Source organism: Eretmochelys imbricata, chromosome 3 (genome assembly GCF_965152235.1).
Source record: "Eretmochelys imbricata isolate rEreImb1 chromosome 3, rEreImb1.hap1, whole genome shotgun sequence".
Lineage (NCBI taxonomy): Eukaryota > Metazoa > Chordata > Testudines > Cheloniidae > Eretmochelys > Eretmochelys imbricata.
This window is the reverse complement of record NC_135574.1, coordinates 114931017-114956881: the sequence shown is the minus strand read 5'-3', so window position 1 is coordinate 114956881 and position 25865 is coordinate 114931017.

Genomic DNA, 25865 nt, shown 5'->3' with positions numbered 1-25865 from the left:
ATGTACTCAATATGTGCACTGTGAATCCATATACTAGTTACCACAAATTTAATAGGGTACAGGATCCTCTTTAGCTCAAATATTCTCCTTCAAGCCCATGCATAATAAACTGAACTAAGACCTGTGTGATGCCAACAGGTATTCCTACATTGTGGCACTTCATACGCAGGAAGCTGGGTGCAATATATATTGCCTGACGTGCAGAGGACAGGCTGTCATCACTGCTCTGCGAAAAGGACACCCTTTTAACACTACAGCTCAGCTCATTACTGTCCCAGATGTCAGTTTCCACTGCAGCAGGTTTAGTCAGAATCCCTTCGATCGGCTCTCATAAACCCACATTGTAAAATGCACAGCGGATGCATGTACTAACATGGAAGAAGATACACCTAGCCACTGTATATATACACAAACGCGTGGGCTAAAGTTACCATAAATATAAATCAAGACATAAATGACCAAGAAACAAATAAGGTTACCTACTTTCACAGGAGCGTACGACTTGCAATCCGCCTTCTTATTTTAAAGCAAAAATGAAGCGGATGAAATATTACAATTTCATGCCCATTGAATGGCTTCTGTGCATGTGTGCCTGTATTTTCAGCTGTGACAAGATCCGTTTACTGGCAGTAACCAGGAGGCTGATATGACCATGAAATGAGGAAACTCAGTGACTGAAAAATAAAGTACTAGCACCACCATTCGCCTAGGGATGGAAAAACTATCATAAACCTTACAGGCCCCTTTGGATCATGTCTCTACACTGTAAGCATGATTTTAACTTACTTACCATTGCTGTTATTGGAGATGTTTGATGAAGATACATTGTCAGCATTATTAATTTGCCAGGAAAATCTTAATGGAGTCCAGATGATTTTCTCTCCCTGTGCTATAAATCTTGGAGATGTTTTAAACCATTTTGAGCTGGGTTTCTTAGAAACATATTAGTTGGACAAAAAAATAATAAAATATACGGGGGTAAGCATACGTTGGAAAAGAAACATATGCAAAATGCTGGTAAATATGTGCAGAACCGGAACAGGAGATTCATGTGCTCCATTAAGGAACAGGGTTTTTATTGCCCATTCATTGCCCTCCGCCCTTTTACCGCTAAGTAGTTGGGTACTTCTCTGAAGTGGCCCTGGAAGGGATTAGTTTCCCACTGACTCTTAAGCCCTTCACCTCTGTCACATGATCTTTCCATTTCTGCCTGGTGTTTGCTGGAGCAATTTAAGTTTGCCTCTGACTCTGAGGTAGAAAATGAGCTAAAAATATAATTTAAAGGGACATTCTCCAGTTAAAAATCATATTTGTTAAAAAATAAATTTGATATCTGTGTTACAAACTGCAACTTAAGACTTTCAGCATTGAAATACTTTGTTAAAATCTAACTTTTGGCAATCTATGCTGTTTGCTGACTTACTGCATTTCACTCAGCTTGAGGAATGAAAAACAACAAACCAGTCACTTTAACATTTGTTTATAGCCAATTTCAAATCAACTTTGCTTTCTGGTTCTCATGAAATCCAACAGTACTGCAACTGTTAGGCTGCAAAAACTGCAGAGGAATGTTTAAATGCATAAAACTGTCTAAATGATTTTTTTTTAATCCATGAAAGCATTTCTATTGAGCTTATGTCTTGTTCAAAGTTTTTGTTACCAAAACCTAGTATGGGGGCCTAAATTACCTAACAAAATCTATTTCATAGTATTATTAAAAATGAATTTGTAATTTCCTTGCTAGGCCCTGTCCTCCCTGCAAAAAACCCATAATATAGAGGTGTTGAAAACATTCATTACTTTCACCAGATTTTGATTTTGAAAGGGGAAGGCTGAGCTTGGTCCTATGTTGATGGCCACATTAGAAAAGCATAAACAGATAATATACAGTGGATATAAACATGATGAAAAAGAAGAAAAGGAGGGTCCAAATTTTTACAAAGACAGGCACTTTGGGCTGGATGGCCTTTTCCAGCTCCTAACATTTTCTAACCGTTTAGCCAACGTTTATGGTTTCACAGACTCAGAAGTCTTAGAAATGGCACAGAATGCCACTGGCTCATCTAATCTATCTCTCTACTACTGCCAGACTGCTGCCTATTGTATATTTACTAGTGCTTTCTCCACTGCCATTTTAAAAGTTCCTAAAAAACAGAGTTTCCACTATTTGCCTTGGGAGATTATTCCACATTCTAATTGACCTCAATGTCCAGAACTTTGTCCTGAAATTTAGCCTATATTTTCTATTTTTCATCCTATCCTATTACTTCTAGTTCTATGCACTAAACATTGATTCTTCCTCCTTGGGATTTGTGGCTTTCAGAATACACTCAGACCACATTCTTCAGCTATTTACACAAATTCACAACCTTGCCGGCGCTATGCTGACTGAACTATGCATGTGTGAACTCTTAAACTTTCCCTAATCTCTGTAGTCCCTTCATCATTTTTATCAGCATTTCTCTGCCCAAAACTCAGTGCAGTACATTTCAGGTGTGGCCCCATGTCTAGAAAGGATTTATTACCCCCCACTCATACAGCACACATTTGAATTGACCTTTTTGGTGCCATAATGCATTTTTTGCTCATGTTTCTTTTTTTTAATTTTACAAGGCCCCACTGAATCACTTTCCAAATGCTACTTCTTTCCCACTTTGTAGAAGAAAACCAGTCCTAACAGACTGTTATGACTCCATCTACCGCGGAAGGGACAAGGATGAAGAAAGCTAAGAGTCAGAATAAAATGCACAGGACCCCTCTTAAAATACTCTTCACGCCTCAGTCCTCTCATCTTCCTATTCCATCGCCAACCCAGACAGGGATATGAGGATAGAGGAGAACTGAATGGTGAATTATATTAAGTCAGAGGAAGGCAACAAGTTAAATTCTCTGCTCAGAGATGGGGAAGATCTGTGAGTCAGGGGTCTGCACATTATTGCCTTCCCTCTAAGAATCTGGCTTCTGGCTCTGTCCTGAATCAATCCTCTTTAGAACAGGGAGAAACATAGTCCTGCAATGTTGACTTGAAGGGCAGCATGCCTGTCATTTGGACCAAGCAACAGCCCTTCTCTTGCCTAATTTGTATCATGTGGAGTATTGCAATGAGTAAGTGGAGCCAGAATGAGTTGGACCAGCCAGTACCCATGCAGCCTTCATAGGCTGGGTTGTGCTGGGTGCCATGGTGAAAGAGGAGGAGCCATGTAGACCAGCCAGATATGTTTCTCCAGCCTCTGGATGAGCCCTGCAGGAAGCTGCGGTGTGTGAGATGGAGCCTGCACACCAACCTGAAGCCCTTTTCCCTCAGCTGAGAGGGGCAGTGGAAGTTGGAGCCCACAGTCCAGCCCTTTTTGCTCCGCCTGTACAACCCTGATAAGCAGCAGAGCCTCTGGACAAACATGCAGCAAAGAGCCTTCCACTGGGCTCTGTGGAAGGGCATGGTAAGAGGTAGATTCCAATCCCTCCAAAATTCTCCCTCCCTCACCTAGCTGTGTGGTTTAAAGAGAGCTTGTGCTTTAGCTTACTGTTCTCTAGAGAGAGCCTCCAGCTTGCTGGGCCATCCACCCAACTTTGTTGGGGTTTAGAGCTTATCCCAAATTAACATCCCACTCCTCCTGCAGGAGGGCAGCAGGTGAGAAGAGACAGAAGCTGGTGGTGAACAAAGCAGAGGCTTCTGTCTCCAGTGTTGTTAATCTGGCATCTTTCAAAGCACTTTAAATGAAAAAATACATTTTCCTCCAGTAGACTTTAGCTCCATAGATTCTATTCTTTCAGTGCTCCTGTAAAATATCACTGTGCATTAAACATAGAAAAGAACAATATTGTTGGTATGAATCGTGTCTTTGCACCTTTGGCTAGTACTCCACAAACAGTAAAACTATATTCCCAGAATAATTCTCTCTCTTCCTGGCTTCTGCAGGCACAACAGAAACACCCTTCTGATTTATGGATTTTTCATCAGCATTGAAACAGATCATTTCCCAGCTGAGTCCATTTGCCATCCCCACAGTGACTCTTCCCACAGCTTATGTCTCAGCTCCCTCTGCTACTAGCCCTACAGAGTCTGCACCCTGAGCCAACAATTGCCCCTCATTTGATTCCAGTGACCCTTCAGGGGGTTTGGATGGTCCAAATGCTCCTGATTTGCCTAGGTTCTCGGGGTACTACTATTAACTAGTGCCTGTTTTTGAACCTTCTGTAGGATTCCTGGCCTTGGACCTCCCATTTTCTGACCCTCTTTCCCTAGGACTCAGGGCTTCTAATGCTGAATAAGATTGGATGGCTTTTGTCAGACCCATCCGTAAGATCTCAGGTGCTTTCTCCTCTCTTTGGTATCTGGGAAGCAACTAACAGGGATGGCAGTATGCCAGCCGCGGCAAGGAAAGCAATTCTAGCCCCCTGATGGAGCCAATCCGGCCATGATGGGAGAAGCTCCTGCCCTCATACAAATTTCAACCCCGCCTACTGCAGGAAACCCCTCTCTGATTGGCTGCTTTCCCCACTTCCCTACTTCCTGGAGAAGAGCAGCCAGTCAGAACTGCTGTAGGAAGCAGGCAGAGCCCCCTCTCCTCAGGAGCTGGCACCATTCTCCCAGGAGGGGCAGGGGAAGGAGGAATGAGCCCAGCCACTCAGGGCAACTGTAGCTCCTTAACCTCTACACCTTCCCAGTCAGGCAACACCAGGCCTGGGAAGGGAGAGAGTGAGTAAATAATCCCTGGAATGGCAGGAGGAGCAGAGGTGCAGCTCTGAGGCAGGGACAGATCTGGGGCTGGCAGGCAGAATTAATTGCAGGGCTCTGGAGTGGCAGATGTGGAGATGGGATGTGCATAATTAATTAATTATAATTTTGAGGTTTGGGGTCCACACCCTCAAGCAGCCAGCAAGAGTGGCAGGAGTCACATCACCTGACTATAAATGTGGCAAACACATACACACACTGTGGATGGGCAGGGACAGTTCAAAAATCCAAAGACAGCCCAAAAAGCATGATGTAATCTTTAAAATAAAAGAGTTTCCTGATTTTTCAGGGGGGTCTGATCCATGATTTTTGAACTTCTGAGCCTGGCAATACTGGTGTAGGTCGATAGAAAAATTAATGTCCCTACGGTCACCACCTACGATAATTTAGTTTTGTCTGAAACGTAACTGGGTGCATAGCGCTCAACTCTCTCTACCCTAGTGCTCGAGTCCCAGAGTTCATAGGGCACAGCAAGAGCTGCCCACATTAAGGGAAAGAGAAGCCAACATGAACATCCTTCCTTTTGCTGACTTGGACTTTTAGGGAGAAGGTGGGAGATGAGGAAAGAGAGGGCAGGATTATATTAACTCCTGACTCATCCTGCAGGAAGGCAGCAGGGAGCAGAGATAAAAAGCAGGTGGTGACTAAACAAGAGACTTCCAGCGTTGCCAGAGTGGAGCCTTTGAAAGCACTTTAAAGAGAAAAATCTATTTTTCTGCAATGGATGCCAGTTCCAGGCACATTATTCTTCTAGCACCACAGAAAAATATCAGTACACATTAAACACAAAAAGGAAAATACTGTCAGTTTATACCAGCTTGTGTTCCTTTGGGTGACACCCTAGAAACAGTTAAATCTTTTCCTAAAATAATCCTGACAATTGCTGGGGATGCTGCTGCACAAACAAGAACATAAACAAAAAAAATCCATACTCATTTCCAATTTCATAAGTAGCACAGTTAGAAATCGAAACAAACAAAAAGGCAACATTTACCAAGTGAAAAAGAATCTCCATGGTCAAGTTTCTCTAACCGGTACTGTGTCTGTAATTGTACAATTAATAATTATTTACAGCAGGCTTTTTACTTACCATATACTCTTGCTTTAAGTGATTACTGTACCACTGAGTTTCTTTGGACTCTACTTTTTCCATCATATCACTCTAGATTTCTTTCGACTAATATTTCTTTAGTCTATTTCTATAGACTCTCCTGGGTTTCTTAGTCTATTCTACTGTTGATGCACATATGTAATTCCCAATACAGGGAGTAATGTGTATTGACCAGCGGTAGAATAAGCCTCTGAGTTTTATAACCTTACAGAAAACAGAGGGTTTGGGGGAAGAGAAGTAGTTTGCATTCGTTTTAAGGGGAGAATACTCTGTTCCAGTTCCTTTGCTCTGCATAACTTCCATTTATTATAATAGAATTTACGTGCACATACCAAGAAGGAACTAAATGACCCTACATGTGCTTCACAGACCATAACATCATTTCAAGGTGTTTCAGATAAATGTATGTTTCTGTTACCTTGGATGAAATATTTGTAAAGGGAATATGTATATTAAAAGGCAAATCCAATAATAAAGGATTAATATATCATAGAATTATAGAATATCAGGGTTGGAAGGGACCTCAGGAGGTCATCTAGTCCAACCCCCTGCTCAAAGAAGGACCAATCCCCAACTAAATAATCCCAGCCATGGTTTTGTCAAGCCTGACCTTAAAAACTTCAAAGGAAGGAGATTCCACCACCTCCCTAGGTAACACATTCCAGTGCTTCACCATGCTCCCAGTGGAAAAGTTTTTCCTAATATCCAACCGAAACCTCCCCCACTGCAACTTGAGACCATTACTCCTTGTTCTGTCATCTCCTACCACTGAGAACAATCTAGATTCATCCTCTTTGGAACCCCCTTTCAGGTAGTTGAAAGCAGCTATCAAATCCCCCCTCATTCTTCTCTTCCGCAGACTAAACAATCCCAGTACCCTCAGCCTCTCCTCATAAGTCATGTGTTCCAGTCCCCTAATTACTTTTGTTGCCCTCCGCTGGATGCTTTCCAATTTTTTCACATCCTTCTTGTAGTGTGGGGCCCAAAACTGGACACAGTACTCCAGATGAGGCCTCACCAATGTCTAATAGAGGGGAACAATCACATCCCTCAGTCTGCTGGCAATGCCCCTACCTATACATCCCAAAATGCCATTGGCCTTCTTGGCAACAAGGGCACACTGTTGACTCATATCCAGCTTCTCATCCACTGGAGCCCCTAGGTCCTTTTCTGCAGAACTGCTGCCGAGCCATTCAGTCCCTAGTCTGTAGCGGTGCATGGGATTCTTCCGTCCTAAGTGCAGGACTCTGGACTTGTCCTTGTTGAACCTCATCAGATTTCTTTTGGCCCAATCCTCTAATTTGTCTAGGTCCCTCTGTATCCTATCCCTACCTTCCAGTGTATCTACTTCTCCTCCCAGTTTAGTGTCATCTACAAACTTGCTGAGGGTGCAATCCGCGCCATCCTCCAGATCATTAATGAAGATATTGAACAAAACCGGCCACAGGACCGACCCTTGGGGCACTCCGCTTGATACCGGCTGCCAACTAGACATGGAGCCATTGATCACTACCCGCTGAGCCCGACAATCTAGCCAGCTTTCTATCCACCTTAGCGTCCATTCATCCAGCCCATACTTCTTTAACTTGCTGGCAAGAATACTGTGGGAGACCGTGTCAAAAGCTTTGCTAAAGTCAAGGAATAACACGTCCACTGCTTTCCCCTCATCCACAGAGCCAGTTATCTCATCATAGAAGGCAATTAGATTAGTCAGGCATGACTTGCCCTTGGTGAATCCATGCTGACTGTTCCTGATCACTTTCCTCTCCTCTAAGTGCTTCAGAATTGATTCCTTGAGGACCTGCTCCATGATTTTTCCAGGCACTGAGGTGAGGCTGACTGGCCTGTAATTCCCCAGATGCTCCTTCTTCCCTTTTTTAAAGATGAGCACTACATTAGCCTTTTTCCACTCGTCTGGGACCTCCCCCGATCACCATGAGTTTTCAAAGATAATGGCCAATGGCTCTGCAATGACATCCATCAACTCCTTCAGCACTCTCGGATGCAACATATCTGGTCCCATGGACTTGTGCTTGTCCAGCTTTTCTAAATAGTCCCGAACCACTTCTTTCTCCACAGAGGGCTGGTCACCTCCTCCCCATGCTGTGCTGCCCAGTGCAGTAGTCTGGGAGCTGACCTTGTTCGTGAAGACAGAGGCAAAAAAAGCATTGAGTGCATTAGCTTTTTCCACATCCTCTGTCACTAGGTTGCCTCCCTCATTCAGTAAGGGGCCCACACTTTCCTTGACTTTCTTCTTGTTGCTAACATTCCTGAAGAAACCCTTCTTGTTACTCTTAACATCTCTTGCTAGCTGCAACTCCAGGTGTGATTTGGCCTTCCTGATTTCACTCCTGCATGCCTGAGCAATATTTTTGTACTCCTCCCTGGTCATTTGTCCAGTCTTCCACTTGTTGTAAGCTTCTTTTTTGTGGTTAAGGTCAGCAAGGATTTCACTGTTAAGCCAAGCTGATTGCCTGCCATATTTACTATTCTTTCTACACATCGAGATGGTTTGTCCCTGTAACCTCAATAAGGATTCTTTAAAACACAGCCAGCTCTCCTGCACTCCTTTCCCCCCCATGTTATTCTCCCAGGGGATCCTGCCCATCAATTCCCTGAGGGAGTCAAAGTCTGCTTTTCTGAAGTCCAGGGTCCGTATTCTGCTGCTCTCCTTTCTTCTTTTTGTCAGGATCCTGAACTTGACCATCTCATGGTCACTGCCTCCCAGGTTCCCATCCACTTTTGCTTCCCCTACTAATTCTTCCCGGTTTGTGAGCAGCAGGTCAAGAAGAGCTCTGCCCCTAGTTGGTTCCTCCAGCATTTGCACCAGGAAATTGTCCCCTACACTTTCCAAAAACTTCCTGGATTGTCTGTGCTCCCGTGTATTGCTCTCCCAGCAGATATCAGGATGATTGAAGTCTCCCATGAGAACCAGGGCCTGCGATCTAGTAACTTCCATGAGTTGCTGGAAGAAAGCCTTTTCACTTCATCCCCGTAGTCCAGTGGTCTATAGCAGACTCCCACCACGACATCACCCTTGTGCCTCACACTTCTAAACTTAATCCAGAGACACTCAGGTTTTTCTGCAGTTTCATACTGGAGCTCTGAGCAGTCATACTGCTCTCTTACATACAGTGCAACTCCCCCATCTTTTCTGCCCTGTCTGTCCTTCCCAAACAGCTTATATCCATCCATGACAGTACTCTAGTCATGTGAGTTATCCCACCAAGTCTCTGTTATTCCAATCACATCATAAGTCCTTGACTGTGCTAGGACTTCCAGTTCTCCCTGATTGTTTCTCAGGCTTCTTGCATTTTTGTATAGGCACTTGAGATAACTCGTTGATCATCCCTCTTTCTCAGTATGAGGCAGGAGCCCTCCCCTCTCGCGCTCTCCTGCTTGTGCTTCCTCCCGGTTTCCCACTTCCCCGCTTACCTCAAGGCTTTGGTCTCCTTCCCCTGGTGAACCTAGTTTAAAGCCCTCCTCACTAGGTTAGCCAGCCTGCTTGCAAAGATGCTCTTCCCTCTCTTCGTTAGGTGGAGCCCATCCCTGCCTAGCACTCCTCCTTCTTGGAACACCATCCCATGGTCAAAGAATCCAAAGCTGTCTCTCTGACACCACCTGCGTAGCTATTTGTTGACTTCCACGATTCGACGGTCTCTACCCATGTAGTAACATATTCAGCTTGATGTTCACACTGACTTTACTTGGAATTGAGAGTGCTCAGCTATTTGCATCATGGAAGATATTTGTTCACTGCTATGAGATATGCAATAAGAGCCACATAGAAAAAAAAGATGGTGATGTAAACAGTTACCTGACTTCACATAAATAGACAATTATCTGTACCGTGAGATCATCCAAAGTTACAGTAGACAGTGTACATTATTATTGTTATTCATTTTAGAAGGGATATAAACTCTCATGCTTCAGGGTACAAGCCAACCACTAACTGATGGGGGTTAGAAAGAAACTCCCCTTGTGGACAGGTTAATCCATAGTTGTCCACTACAGTTTTTTGTACCTTCCCTCTCAAGTATTCTACATTGTCCACTGCCTGATATAGGATATTGAACTTCAGGCAGTACTGGTCTGATCCAGTATGGCAAATCTTATGTCTAGAGGACTAGACAAATTAGGTAGGGATATGACCTATGTGAGATTCTCAGAAAAACAAGAGCATAGAAGCAAAAGCAAACTGCTGACATATTTCTCATGCATTATACTAAGGTCAAAATTTGGCCAGCACATGTGCAACTCCCACTGACCTTATCATGGCTTTTGAATGTGTATACAAGGGCAGAATTTGACCTGATTAAAAAAGAGAGAGATTAAGCAACTAACAGATTTGAATGATCCTTCATCCAACATATAGCAGGGTTATGTAGTAATTGTTATATCCCCCTTTTCTCTCTTTCCTTTTGATTTTATTTTCTTAAGATTACCCCCATGTTTGGGCGGTCACAAAATCCAAACATATAACATATCCAAAATCTACTCTTTCCTCTCCATTCCCACTGCTAACCCTCATAAAAACAACATATGGACAAAGTACAGCTAATCCCCTTCATCAGTATATTGGTCCTCTCTTGTCTTGACTACTCCCATCAGCAGGGAGTAGGCCCTTTAAACAGCGGAAAGTAGATGTTACTGGTTTTCTGACTTCTGTGGTATTGTGACATAGGAAGAGTTATGTTATGTTTTAGGATATCTCTACACAGAATGTGTATGTGTTAGCCAAGCCCACTTCTGAGCATCCACCCTGCAGAGCCACATGTGCCCAATAGCAATGTACCCACATCCACAATGGCATTGCAGTTACATTTGTTTGGCACTGGGATTTCTAGCATCTTGCCAAATGGAGCTATTCCAGGAATTGGCTTGCAGTGTATTGTGGGAGAACTCATCTGTCCTTCCTAGACCACTGTGTGGAAGTGGTTTTAGCCTGCCAAAGCCTGCCTATACATTTAGCTTAAGCACTTCTGGCTCTACGCTTTCCTCATTTCTGTTCTTTCCATCTGGTACCAAGGCATGGATCCATTGGACGAGCTGCTCCTGCTTGTGGCTCAAGTGTTTATATAGCAAGGTAGACATTCATCCATGAGACTCTGGATGACATTTCAGCAGCAGTGTCTGAACCACGGAAGGAGGTGGCAGGACTACACAAGGGTTTCTTCCATGTCAGACTGGAGAGACCTGATGCTTGCGGTAATCACTGTGGAGTCCCCATCTGTAGAGCAGCACTTCTAGTAGAGGACAACTAGCACAGTGTGGTTGGGTCACATCGTCATGAAGCCCTGGGATGACCAACAACAGCTCCAGAACTTCCACATGAGGAAGGCCACCATTGTGGAGCTATGTAAGAAGCTTGCCCCAATCATCAAGCTCCAGAACACTTGGTTGAGGGAGACCATACCTATCCAGAAGCAAATTGCAATTGGCATCTGGAAGCTGGCTACCCCAGACTGCTGCAGGTTTGATATTTTATTAAAAGCTTTAGATACAACTTCCTGACTCTTTGTTCTTTTCCAGGTTCTCACACACCAACAGGTTGTGCAACCAAATCAATGTATTAACAAAGCCAAAAGTATGAAAAGAAAAAAATATTAATAAAGCCACTGCAGGCACAGCGGCTGCCTGTTCACAAGTAACTATTTACAAATGTGCAAAGTGAAATGAATGCCAATGTGTACAAAACAGTGAAAAACAGTGCAGATCAGTACAATTAACTGATGTCCAAGTTCCATGGACAGTCTCACCAGTAAGGAAGCTGGATCTCAGAAGTGTTCTTTCTGTTTTCCTTCCTCTGGGCCTAGTGCACTGACAGTTGCACAGTTGGCTGTACAGTTGTGTGGGTTGGAATGCAGAGGATACATCTGCCCATTCCATTCCATAGAGTTGCTCATTGTCCAATCCACTCCAGAGTTGAAGTGGACGACCTTTCTTTCCTCATGTTCCTCCTTTGCTTTTTGATACACCCAGTGGTCTCCATCTCACACCTCACATTACTGAACATCTCCTTTCAGACCCTCTTCCTTTTCCCACGCTGGGTCAGGGTCTTGTCCCCACAAGTCCTGGGTGCAAGTGATGGTGCAGCTGAGGTGGAAGTGCCTGCCAAGAGCATAATCTATTTTTTCATTGAAAAAAAAGGAAAGAATCCCTCTACCTTACACAGTGCATCAAGACAAGGGCACAGTCTGAAACTTTTAGCAACCTAGTATGCTTTTATTTCATCTTTCATACACTAGGCTATTCAGAAGCCCCTTCTACCAACATATCCAGACCAAAGACAAAACCAAGATAAGAACTTCAGATTTATGTAATTAATTAATTAAACATACAAACAAATAAAGTTTTAGGATCTGGTTTGGAGCAGGGGGCTAGAGCAATGAGACCAGGGCCTTGTTACCAGTATTGGTTTCAACATTATTTCAGGCCAGAGAAACCTTAAAGGTTATTACTATTTTGGAGATTGTGGACTAGAAGAAGGGACAGATTTTCCAGACTACAGGTGGAATTCCATCTGTCCATGCAAAGGAGATTTTTTATTCCATAGTGACTGAACAGCATATCAAGGAATGGAGAGGGCTAGTTAGTCACAGAGACAGCTGTTGGAAGTTTGCCTTACCCAGGAATCTCAAAAACTATCTTGACTTTCTCCTGTATGAAAAGTTCTCAAGCATCACCAGCCAGGCATGAGGAAAAATTTGAGAGAACATCAATATAAAGCTGGGTGAATTACTATTTGTATAGTGTGCTGGCACTCTGAAAAACAGAAAAAAAAATTGTTTGTGTCAAACAGAATCCGAAAATGTCAAAAAAAGTCAGCAAATCGAAAAAGTAAACAAACATTTTGTTTCCGGTTGAATGAAATTTTTCATTTTGTTTTAGTTTCTGGGCAATTTTTTACATAAAAGCAAAAGAAATGGTGAGCTAGATTCACAGTATGGGTCAACCAAACCTGCTTTTTCTGGTGACTAAACTATTTGTCCAAATAATTTTGCCAAAATATATATTAACAAGATGTTGAAATAGGATGCAGCAGCTTGCTAACAGCTGAGCTTATTCACTCCTCTTCCTCCTCCCCTTCCCCAGACTGGACAGTATGCTGCAAACGGACAGAACCAGAAGGCCAAGCACTGAGATCCAACAGGGACTTTTACCACTTAATACAGACACTGCAATTTATAATCCATACTGTCTGGGCTAATGTTTTAATGCTAGTTATAGTAGAAAGCTATATCATTCCACCAGTGTGACTGAGTTGCAGAAGAGAGCACTATTTGCAGAGATGTGCACTCATTCTTGCTAAGACTGTAAGTCTTAATAAATTTGAATCACACTTTGTGGTGGGAGAATGGGGAAGGGCAACTGCCCTGAGCGAATGCTAGACCTATCTCATTGCATGCAATATCCTCCAGAACAATAATTTTATTGGTCATAATCCAAAATCCCTGCCTCTTATGATATAGTTTTCCCCGTGATAATAAAGATGGCAGGTGCCACTTACCCAGCTGTGGATCCAGTTCCTACTTCTGTGTCACTCCCTCGCCAGACTATTCCCCAGGACCATCCCTGAACTGTCCTCAGAAAATTCATCCAGGACACCTACTAGCCCATCTGGCTGTGTGGGCTGATCCTGGGCTTCCAGTTCTGTAGTCTGTTCCTGCAACTTTGCCCCTTGCTCCACTTGCAGTCTCCTTCGGTGCTGTTCCCATAACCTCTTTCGGCAACCTAAACGTCAGACTGTCTGTGTTCAGAAGTACGTCATGGAGGATGGTGGGCTCTGTGCTTGTGGTGGTGTCAAGCACCCAATCAAACTCACAGAAGATGCATACAGACGGGTGGCTGGACCTGCTGTTGCCATCCTTAGCCTTGCAGTAGAAGGTCTTTAGATGCTTAATGCATGCCCTGCACTGCACACTAGTCCAGCTGATGCCCACCTTCAAAAGTGTCATCTAGATGGGCTCATAAAAGTGGATATTTCAGGTGCTTCTCACAAAATCATGATCCTGGCTATATTCACACCCCATTAACCACAACCCTGGAGTGCTCCTCTGGCCAGCTAGCAGATGGACATCTTACTGTTTAGCATAGCTGGGCAGGAACTGGAGTAGGCCACATGGAAATGAAGGGTTAAACACCAAGCAAGTGTACATAAACCAGCAGGTGGCTTCCATTGTAGAGGCGGCAAGAGGGAAGTGAGCAGTTAGAAAGGCTGGAAGATACAGGGAATTATGGGTATGGAATTGGAGGACAACCTAAACATGAGCACACTCCACACTGCAATGTAGGGACACCACGCAGAGCTCAAAACACTTTGCCCCATATCCCCAGCCTAGCATGCCAGCGTGAGTTCAACGCGCGCTTATATATGCTTTTAAGGATTTTGAGTGTGGGGGGTAGAGGTAGGGGTTGAACAACAACAAGCAGCAAGCCTACAGTGTACATATCTCCTCAAACGGAAACTGACCTTAGTGTATTATACACGATAAATCAAGAAACTGATCTGTTAATAAACATACAAAAGTGCTTTTGGAATAGGACAAATATTGGACACCTTGCATAGAATCAAATATACATTTTCTAGTTGCGTCCCTTTTTTATGTACATTGAAACCAGTTTGAACTCAATGATTAAATTAACCACATATTAAAAAATTATGGAGGAATAAGACACTCAAGGTGTTGAATTACAGTGTGAAACTTAAACACTATGCTACTGAACAAAGACGATTTGAAGAAAAATCATATATCTTCCTCCTTAATCACTTGATTTTTTTAGCTGGTCTTTCCGTCCAATTTTAATCACAGTGTGGGGGTGAGTTAGTCTGGCTAAATGAAAACTGCAAGGAAATGAAAAAGAGTAAAATGTAACATATTTTAACTCTGTTCTTTTTGCTTTCAGTATTCACAATCTCCTTTGAGCTACTAAACCTCAAAAATAAGAAGCATTTAAATATTACATTTATTTCAGAGAATTTTTATTTCTTTATTTAACTATGTTTAAAAATGTACCATGCAAATATAAATACCCCATTTTAAAAAAAGGTACAACTGCCCAAGTCACTCAGGTGCTCAATAGTTGACCTTTATCTGATTGGCTGTCTGACAGTGCTTTGGTGGGTCACTCTGTTAAAGATAAATATGTGTACTTTGCTGCCCAAAGAAAAATGTTTATTAGTTATCACTAGCTCAGTTCTTATCAATGCTCAATATCCACATATATTCATGATGAAATTCCTTTATACATGTTGTTTAGCTAAGTTACCAGATGTGAATGGCCAACTTGACATAAATCAATTTTCATTGATAAGTTTATGGAACAATTTAAATTGGAATTATAAATGGAAGTCAGTTTTATGGACTCTTGACAATGAGGGGTAAAAATGCAAACCACTCTACCAAAATATTAAATTCTCATTAGTGAGCAGAATACCACATTTTCCAGAATTTCCTGATGTAGGGAATGTTTTACGCTGGAGTCTACATCGATATTAACAATACAGCCTGAATCATGAGATCGAAAATATAAAACAAAAGGCAATGAAAAAAGCTACTGATTAATATACATGTACCATAAATAATGTACAAACCCTTAGAGTTGCACGACACTGTAACCAACTGATTCCATTAGAATGGCAGCCTTTTAACATAATAAATGAAAATACCTGAATGTATTTGCAGAACAGAATTATGTAATAACCTCATAAGACTCATACGGTGACCATAAAAGTGTCCGCAGCACTTTGCCATTCAGTTCTGCTGTTCTCATGTGCTAATAGAGTTTATTCAGTATTCCCCAGTCAGTCATCTTGTTTTAAGACCAGTGTAAGCGACAAGCAGCTCCTACTTCCAGAAGGAATAGCTTAGTGTTCAGTGAACTGAACAGACGTTACCGTGCCTCTAACATGATTTGATTGGGATTTCAGATGAGAATTCCCACATCCCATATGTGTCAAAGATATACAGATATATTTGTCTCTTGGGAAACATTATTCGGCATAAAAGAGCCACTGACAACTGTGCTGTAAGCACTGATTTGAATTTCTGACTTTATTTTTCTATATTATCATGATAATAGAATGTATTTCCTTGTATCACAACAGCACTTCATTATACAAGTCTACAGAATCAATACAACATGAGAGACCAACGATAAACTCATATTAATATTTTGTAACAGACTAAAAATAATAAATACAAATATAAAACAATATACTAAGTAAATGGCTTCTTAAAAGCTCAATGATATTGCATCTCACTTTTTTGTAAAGGCTGGATTTCTTAGAAGAATGAAGAGCTCTCAAGCAGTGCAAAAAATATCCTCCTCCAGTAGCCAAAATATTAACTTCTTCCTAGATTATTAACCGGAAAACCTCCATTTTGAATGTATCTTGCTAACTCACCTGGTTTATTGTACAATTGTATATCGCCATCAGGTAAACTTTAAAACAACACAAGCCCCAAAACTTTCTATAAAGAATAAAATGCCTTTAAACAAGAATTCTGTTGCAGCCAATTATTATGCTTAAAAATAACCCACCTACTCCTCCTAATACAAGATACATTTTTACTTTTAACTGTAAAGATAAAGTTAAAAACAAAAATTGGTAATAGCTATTTATTTAGTAGCTATTGATATATTTAGAGATTATTGTAAATATTACCAACCTTAGATGAGTCTACAGTACCATAGAAATAGGCATTTCTGGGTGGAAAGAACCTTAGGCCCACATAATCCAACTTCTAAATTGTGACAGGAACAACCAGCTTCTCTGCAGACATGCACAGGTATGTCCCAATGACTGTCCTGTTTAATCTTAATCTCTTATTACACCAGCAACCACCGCTAGTTCTTGTGACACATTTTTTCCACAAACTAATGACCCTTTTGCTGAAGAAACTCCTCCTTTTCTGGATATTGATTACTGCTCTAACAACATTCTCTTTGCAAACTATTTCCAGGCAGTGATTACAATACTTCATTTCACTTCTCAACTCCTAATCCTGGTTACACACAGCCAGAAGTGCCCACAATTCTTCGCCACTCCTTCCGGTGTATGGCACACTGTGTCTTGGAGTTCCAGTCCTTTTCTCTTCAAACTTCTCTTGACAAAGTCTTTCCATTATATCCTTGGTCTTGCACATCGTTTCTTACTGTCCTCTTCCTCCCACGCTTTCTTTTCTGGTAATTCTTCTCCCATTCTTATCACATATCCAGCCCACCTCAAACCTGTGCTCTCCAGTCTATATGTCAGTGAGAGTCCCAATTTCATCTTCCCCCTAATTTCTTCCATGCACATTCTGTCTATCCTCTGCTTGCCTGCCATTTCCTCAGAATATTATTGATGGGACAGGTCCATCAATGGCTATTAGCTAGGAATGGGTGACAGGGGATGGATCACTTGATGATTACCTGTTTTGTTCATTCCCTCTGGGGCACCTGGCATTGGCCACTGTCAGAACACAGGACACTGGGATAGATGGACCTTTGGTCTGACGCAGTATAGCCGCTTTTATGTTCTTATGTGCACACAGTGGCAAAATGAGGACAGACACATGGATGGATTTTAAGTAGCAGGCCACAACTTTTATTAAACTTTAATATAGAGGAGGGTGCTACTCACTCTTCACACATACTTTCCTATACCAGGCATTTAATTGGTTCTAGTCCAGGGGTTACAGGGATCCTACCATATAATCCATAACTTGGGCTAAGCTCTCATCAGCCTAGCCCTCAGGACTCAGCTTACTCGGAGTCCTACCACCCTCCCAGTGCAAGGGGGACAGAGGGTGCAGCAGGGCAGGGACCTCAGCCCACAAGGTCTGACCTGAGCCCATGAAGGCCACAATATCCCACCCCCTCCCATGAACCCAAGCCCCATCACCAAATCCCAGGTCTCTTACCTCTGGGAACCATTCATTTTATCATTTTAAACACACTGGGTACGGACCACTGCGGATGTCAGTGACTAGCCTGGTTCCCCACCACCACCACCCTCTCACAACCATGCTGCCTGGTATCACAACTCCTGCCCAGTCCATTCCCTCACATTCTGTATCCCAATGTCAGCACCTCCATCTGACAAGTGTACGCCATCATCCCTGAAAATTCAGGCTGACTGTAACAGATGTTCCTATGCGGTATCGTGGAATCCCCTCTATCCAGGGATAGCCTAGTGACCTTCCTATCCACTTTCTTCTCAGCCTTGTTCATGTAGGCTGGATCTGTGGCTCCCTGCCAAACGTGCCTTGCAAGCATTTCTGACCAGAGCAACCTCACCTCTGGCCATGATTGCCTAAGCAAGCTATCATCCCTCTGGATTCTGTCCCTTACTTTGACCCCTGTACAGCCCCTGAGATTGTTCTACCTGAGGTGAATAACCAGGACTGAGGTGATTCCATGTTGTTCATCAGTGGGTGCAGAAGAGGCACAAGCTTCTCCCACTGCATGTATTTTCTGCCGAATCTCTGGATGAGAACAGCTTTGGGCCTGAAGCCCCATAGAAATCTGCTTGCTGTCCTAGTCACTCTCTTGTGGGCCCAATGCACTATAGAATGCCTGCAAATCCAAATACTGAGTATGCTCTGGACACCTTCTGAAACAAAAGGTGCATTGAGTTAGTTCCATTTTACCATTCCCTGTCATCTTTTCCTTGGTGTGGACATAAGTCATGTAACACCTTGATTTCCAGTGCCCCATTGCTTACACCATCCATGGACCAAACCTCCCTGCAGCTGCTGACGTTGCCACCCTGAAAGAATGAGTACTAAATTTACCCAGGACAAGACTGCAGTAACTTATGGTTTTTCTTGGTACAGCAGTGAATTGGTACCTTGTCAGGAAGCTGCCATCGCCCTGTGTGAACAATGCACCCAGCTGCTGACTCTGTATTTTTCGTAAGTATTTTACTGCCTTTATGGAGCATAATCATTTGTCTGCACATTTCTTCAACACCACTTAAGCCCCACTGCTCTTCTAGTTTGTTTTTGAGTACCTTAAGTACAGGAACATTGCTCCTGTAGATAGAGTCCATTAATTTCAATGAATGCTGCAACCTGTCTGCAGCTGCCAAAGGCACCGGCTCACTCCAAAAGCACCGACGAGGGCAACAATGAATGCTGTCCTAAATAAAATGACCTGCAGACCCAGGGTAGAGCCTTTAATAACACTGTCAGGGTTTCCAGTGTTATGGGTAACCTGTCATCCCACAGGTGCCCACCCCTCCTGGGCCACCCTTCTAAGAGCTTCCATACTACAAAATGTCTGTGTGAGTCTGGGAAACCCACCAGCCTACTCCAGTAGGACAGACCCGGTAGCTGGCCAGATATAATGGAGGAAGCCAACCTGCAGCGGGCCAAGGACACCACATATTGCACCACCTGGTGTGTAAGTATGGAGCATCAATGATTAAGCCCTTCTTGTGCCCTAACTTCCATGAACTCTGGAAGGCTAGCCTTATAGACCCCCAGAGTCCGCAGGGCAATGGAGTCCTAGACTAGTCACATAGCGATCATGAGCCAAGGTTGCAGAGTTGCTGGGGCATTGCCTGTGGATCCCTGCAGGGAAGCAGAGTGAGCACCCAGAATCTGTTGTCCTGAAATTGAGATAGAGCAGGGGTGGGCAAACTACGGCCCGGGGGGGGCCGCATCCGGCCCTCCAGATGTTTTAATCTGGCCCTTGAGCTCCTGCCGGAGAGTGGGGTCCAGGGCTTGCCCCGCTCTGGCACTGCAGGTGGGGAGCGGGGTCGTGGGCTTGCCCTGCTCCTTGCGGCTCCTGGAAGCAGCGGCATGTCCCCACTCCAGCTCCTACACATAGGAGCAGCCATCCCCTTGGTCCCATCCCAGAGCACCCTCCTGCACCCCCAACCCCAGCCCAGAGCCTGCACTCCCAGCTGGAGCCCTCACCCCGGCCACACCCCAACCCCCAATTTCATGAGCATTCATGTCCCGCCAGACAATTTCCATACCCAGATGTGACCCTCGGACCAAAACGTTTGCCCACCCCTGAGACAGAGCATCAGCTACACTTACTCTCTCCTGGAACATGCACTGTGTGAAAAAAGGATGTTAAACTACAGGCAGCGTATAACAAAGGCCCTCACCAGCCTCATTACCCGAACAAACTTAGCCGACTGCCTGTTTACAATATGGACCATAGATCTGTCGTTGCACCCGCAACATAATTTTCTGTTCTGAAAGTTCTCTCCTCAAATAGTGCCTGCCACCATTATAAGAAAAGTCAAGGAAGATGACGTCCTTTTGAATTAAACCCCAAAACCTAGGCCTCCTGAGGCATTGGATTACACCTGCAGCTCAGTCCTGATTAATCAGTCTGAATGCCATATTGAAGCATCATTAAACACCTCCAGAAATCTTTCCCACACTTCTAAATAGGTTGATGTCAGATAGGTACAGAAGAGCCACCACCTGGCACACGAAGTTTGGGTGCCCCATGAGCACCTATACTTCCCTCGGTGTGATTTTCTTTGTCCCTTTGAGAGCCCATATCAGTGCCCTGACCAATTCCAACTTATCTGCTGGAAAAACAACCCAAACTCTGCCCAGTTCAATGCCCAGGTACATTAAATTTTGGCAAGGCCTCCTGTTTTCTCTGTGGTGAGGGTTCCCTCGGGGACTTAGCTAGGTTCTGGAATGCCTGAAGCAAGTACTCACAATTTCCTGTCCCTAATCTGCCTGCAAATAAGAAGTCAGGGAGATCATGCACTGTGCACAATCACCCACTCCAACACAGAGCTGAATCTTTCAAAAGCAGCACATGCCACCGAGCACCCCCTGGGCATGGCTTTATCAAAATAGTAGTGGCTTTCAAACTGAAACCCAAGCAAGTTGAAGTCCCTGGGATGCCCTGGGAGCCACTGGAATGCAGACTTGATGTTGCATTTAGCTAATGCCACCCCTAGAGCCACATTCCTTCACAGCATCAAATGAGGAGTATCTCACCGAACACAGCTGAGGGTAGGACAGGCGATAGATAAGCCTGTATTCACTCTTCACCTTCTTTGGTAGCACATCCAGGGGAAGTGTGTGAAATTCCAGCGCTGGAAGACATGGAAAGGGGCCTGCCGCTCGCCCTGCTGCCCCTTCCAAGGTGATCTTAGCCCTCATTATATGTTCAAAGCCTTTAATGGATTTCAAGTTCCCTGCCCAGGAGGGGCACCTCACTCCCACGCTGGGACTTGAAAACCATCTGAAAATCCATTCCAGAAATAAGCTGTGACTTTTTCTGGGGGTAGTCCAATAACAAATTCCATACTACCTGTATCTTAACTGGAGAATGAGCCTTTCCCCTGGTTACTGTCTCCTTCTGTCCTTACTGACTTCCTTTCCTATCACCCTGTTGGAACTGCCATTTAGCAGACCAGTCTGCAATCCAGACCAGTGAGGCATTGTGTCACCGCCTGGCCTGTAACCCTCGGTGCCTTAAATGCTCTGAGGCTGTGGTTCTTCAGTCTGAACACCAGCAGCCAGCAGATTAGCATGCAGGTCATACCCTGAACATCTGTGCGCTGTGCATCCCTGGATCAGAAACTCTGACTCCAGCAGCCTGCCTACACCACAATAGCCCCAGACTGGATTCCATACAATGAGTGTCTGTGTATAATCGCAGCCCTGGTCCAGCAACTTTGACCCCAGCAGCCTGCCAGCAACACACCACTCACAACTCCCTGGTCCCTACCAGCCTTGCAGGGTGACTCCAACATACTCCCAGTGCCTCATTTTTCAAAAATTTGTGCTCTGCAATGTCCAGCCCTCTCCTGAACCATGCAGAGAGATAATAAGGTTCATTTTCTCCTTGAAAGACACATAAGCAGATCACATAATCAGAATTCCAGCATATATCTATAACTTTTAGTATATACCTCATACATACATCACACACGAATATTAATGATTGGTGAGTTATTAGTTTTCTAGTGACATGTTACATGACACCTTTCAGATACAGATTATAACCATGGTGAGTTAGGTGCAGTGAGTATATCAGGTCTGACGAGAACTGCTGACACAAAACAGTGAACCACAAATGGGCCTCTGTGTCACACCCCTAATGACAGGACAGGGCTCTATGCTGACCCCTGCACTGCCATCAACAATGTTTGTACTCGCTTTGGGAGCAAAAACATTTTGATAGTTAAATGCAAAGCACGCATTTCTGCATTTTGAAAAGGAGGTTTTGGCACCGGCGACCCGCTGTCTGTGAATGCCAGCTGGATGGGGCAATAAGTAATCATACACTCCAGCCAAAGTTCCTGGTCTATTTTTTGTCAGCGTAATTCAGGCTGCTCTGCTGCTCTCTCTAAATTCTCTATCATACCTTAACCATGCTACCCAACTACATGTGGCATAAACCCTGCTATTAAATCCTCGTACTTGAACAAATACATTTCTTGGGGCTCCTCGCACAAACGATACTTGCATAAATGCAAAAGGCCGCTGACCACTTCTCAAGTGTTTGAGGCATGTTAGCTCTGTGGGGTTTGTCAGTGTCTTTTTTTTGTCCTTTTTCCACACTTCCTCTGTCTTTCCTAAACAGAAAGTAAATACATCCACAAACTCCCCCTTTTAAATCTCTCCCTTAGCCATTAGACAGATGATTCCTGAGCAGCCAAGTGGATTCTGCATAAAATCCAGAGTCGTTAGCCACCATAGATCCCGTCTCTGTCCCATTAAGAATGCAGCCACCTGGCAATGCGGAGGAGAGGGAACCCTCCCTGATTACTCCCTGTCAGTCCCACCCAAACATGTGACAGGTTTACCCCCTCATCTGAGAGGACCCACTCTTCTCTGGCAGGCTGCCCAGCCTATGGCAACCAATGCCAATGATTTTGCCAGGTCACCCCACATCCTTTGAGGGGAGTGTCAAAAGGAGGAGCTACCTGCCTTTGCCCTGAGGCTCACAATTCCTTCTTCAGTATCTGTGGGCTGCTGGCAAACTCTACTGCCATATCCTGAGGAGGCCTGTAGGATTCTTGGTGAGCGAGGGGCTGTGGACACTCACCCGCTCATCATCCTTGTCCACCTCAATGAGGCTCAGACCCTCGCTATCCTCAATCTCAGACCTCAAATCCCTTCCATGGACCTCCTCTATGAAGGGTTCAGGACCCCCTCTTGGAGAAGTGCACTCCTCTGACACCCCACCTTCTGCAAACTGACTGTCCCAGCTGGGGTTCTGGCTCCTGCTCAGGGGCTCTCCTAATCCCGTGACTCCCCTTCCACATCATTTGCAGGCCATTAGTCCTCACCCAATCTCTGCTCCTGTGAAGGCTGAGCACATTCTTCCCCACAGGGCAGCGATCCCAGGCCCACAACTCCCCTGCAAAGCTGCCCAAATGAACCTTCACCCACCTCCAAGGCCACCTCTCTCAGTTGCTCCCGTAGGGCAGGGCTAGGTTCCGCCGAAGCCTCTGGAAGGGCCTTCTACTACCTACACCCTGACCCCTGCTTCTCTGCCCCAAGGGATGGGGGAAAGAGACCAGATCTTCTGCCTAGTTACCCCAAAGCAGCTTCTGGAGCAGGACCCACAGGGCCAGTGGATGAACCCTTGGCCAAAGCCCCAAGAACCCCTCCCCGCTGAAGCAGGAGGTGCGGGGGGAAGCAGGACAAAAGGAGCAGTGCACTCCCTCGCTGATGGAACTGTCCTGTCTCGCCATCAACCCCATCAAGTCTCTCCACCCTTTGAGGCAAGTGGTGGCACTTTACTACTACCTGCATTTTCTCTTCTTCCGTCAGCATAAAACCCACCATTAAACCATAGAGCAGGCAGGGGCAAACACATGCAGCATATATTTTTCCTTTCCGTTTGTTACTCAATTGCTGATCCCATAGTAATCTTGCCATCTTTTTCACTGCCGTCCATGAACATTGGGTTCTTCTTTTCATTTCTCCAGATCTCTCGCCAACAGCACTGATATACTTCCCAAGCACACATTCTTTCTTCTGCTTTAGCTTCTCTACTGAAACTTCAATCAACAGCTCTTCTTCCACCTTCCCTACTTGCATAGTAACCTCAGTTTTCTTTGTGTTTGCCTTCAAACCATGGTCTTCAAACACAGATGCCCACACCCATGATATTTACCAATACCTCTTTTCTGCCAGCCAAAAGGGCCAGAATGTGAGCATTCATTAGTTTTCTGTGTCTCCACAGGTCTGGTTCTCCTACTAATGAACTCCATAACTAGGATGAAAATAAAGGGACTCAGCAGTGCCTTGTCTAAACCCCACCATCTCAAAGCTCTCCAAAATTCCATGTATTGTTACCATCTTAGCTCTTGACCCTCAGTACAGCTCCTCTGTCATCTCCACTTCTTGAAGTCCTCCTCCATTCCATCTCAATATTCCAAACACCAGCTTCTGCAGAACCAAGTCATAAGCTTTCTCACAATCAATAAATGCTACATAGGAGTAACTATTTCATTTTAAAAATGAAAGCATTGGCTAAACCTAAATGTAGCATAGAAGTGAAAAAATATTTTTCAAGCTGCATAACCTGCTGAAAAAAGATTGATTACATCAAGCTTAATTGCATGTGCCATGGGTTTCAAGAGTAACAAAGCCAATACATAATTCAAATGTAAAATTATTTGACTGGAACTAGACTGGGTAATCAGTATTGTTCCTATAGGTGGAAAACGCCATACTACCCTGTTTGACAAAAACAAAGCATGAATTGAATGGTTGAGAATCATTCCATATTACAACACAAATGATAATTATCACATTCTTTAAAAAGGGGAAGAAATTCAAGCCAATATGTAATGGTGGGTTTATCTTCAAGAACATACAGTGGACATAAAACTACTGCCCTTACTCAGCCTATACTCCCTTTAAAGCTTCTTTTTGGATAATTCACCTGCATAACTGGCCTAATCCAATACCACCTGAGGTCAATAGAAATATTATACCCATTGCCTTCAATGGGTGTTGGGTCAGATTCAATATACACCCTACAAAGCCCCACTGTAAGGGTTTATGTGGTTTGAAGAGCTTTGTGTGAGTCCTGTGCCCTAGGATGAATTTATCTATTTTGTGACCTTCTCTTACTCTCAGTTTTGTACCTTCTTCCATCTCCAACCTGCACTTCAACCAGCCTCCCACCTCCCTTGCGCAATGTTCTATCCCCACCAGCAACAGCCTCCTGGAGAAGTGACAGGAAGCCTGCTTATACTTCCCTCCTCACCATTGAGGAGTCACTTCTTGGCTTGTAAAACTGTTTTTCCACATCCATGTTTAAGTGAGATTGTAACTCTTCATGAGATCCTGGTCTATAACTGGGGCTCCTCGCTGCTGCTAAAATACAAAAAAAAAAAAAAAAAAGATCATAAATAATAATTGCAGGAACTTTGTCTTTTCTTTTTTTATAAGTGCACTTTCAAACTTTTTGAGAGTGTACTAGTGCTGGGCTTGTTTTTCGTGTTATGCAATTTCTTTCAGAGCAGAATTATGCAAACCACAGTCTCGCTCTGGGAAAACAGAAGAAGACAAACTACAGGAAGTTTCTGGCAAAAAAGCAAACTTGTTCTTAAATTGTTCTGAAGATTTGAAATGTTAACATTCCAGTTATTCTGAATTGCAGATATAGAATCATCAAAATTAGAAGGAAAATACTTCACTGGTTACCTAAACTTTTAAATTTTGTGAACCTAAGAATACAATGCAAAAATGTTCCTTGCAATATGTTTGCTAGTACTTTAACCACTCTGCTTTGAGGGGTCCACTACTCCCTTCAGAGACTAGCTTAAGAACTCTCCTTGGCACAAGGTTTCTCCTGATGCTCATCTTAGTTTAAACACTTGCAGGTGATAACCCTGTCACCTCTTAGGGTAGATGTACACTTATGGTAGCGTGTGGAGTACAGGCGCTGCAATGCCTAGCTAGCACGGGTATGAAATAGCAGTTTAGATGGTGAGTCACTGCCTAGACAAGGTAGAGTGACCTACACCCCTGAACCCTAGGGTGTATACCGTACACAGCACTCTACAGGACCAAGCAACGC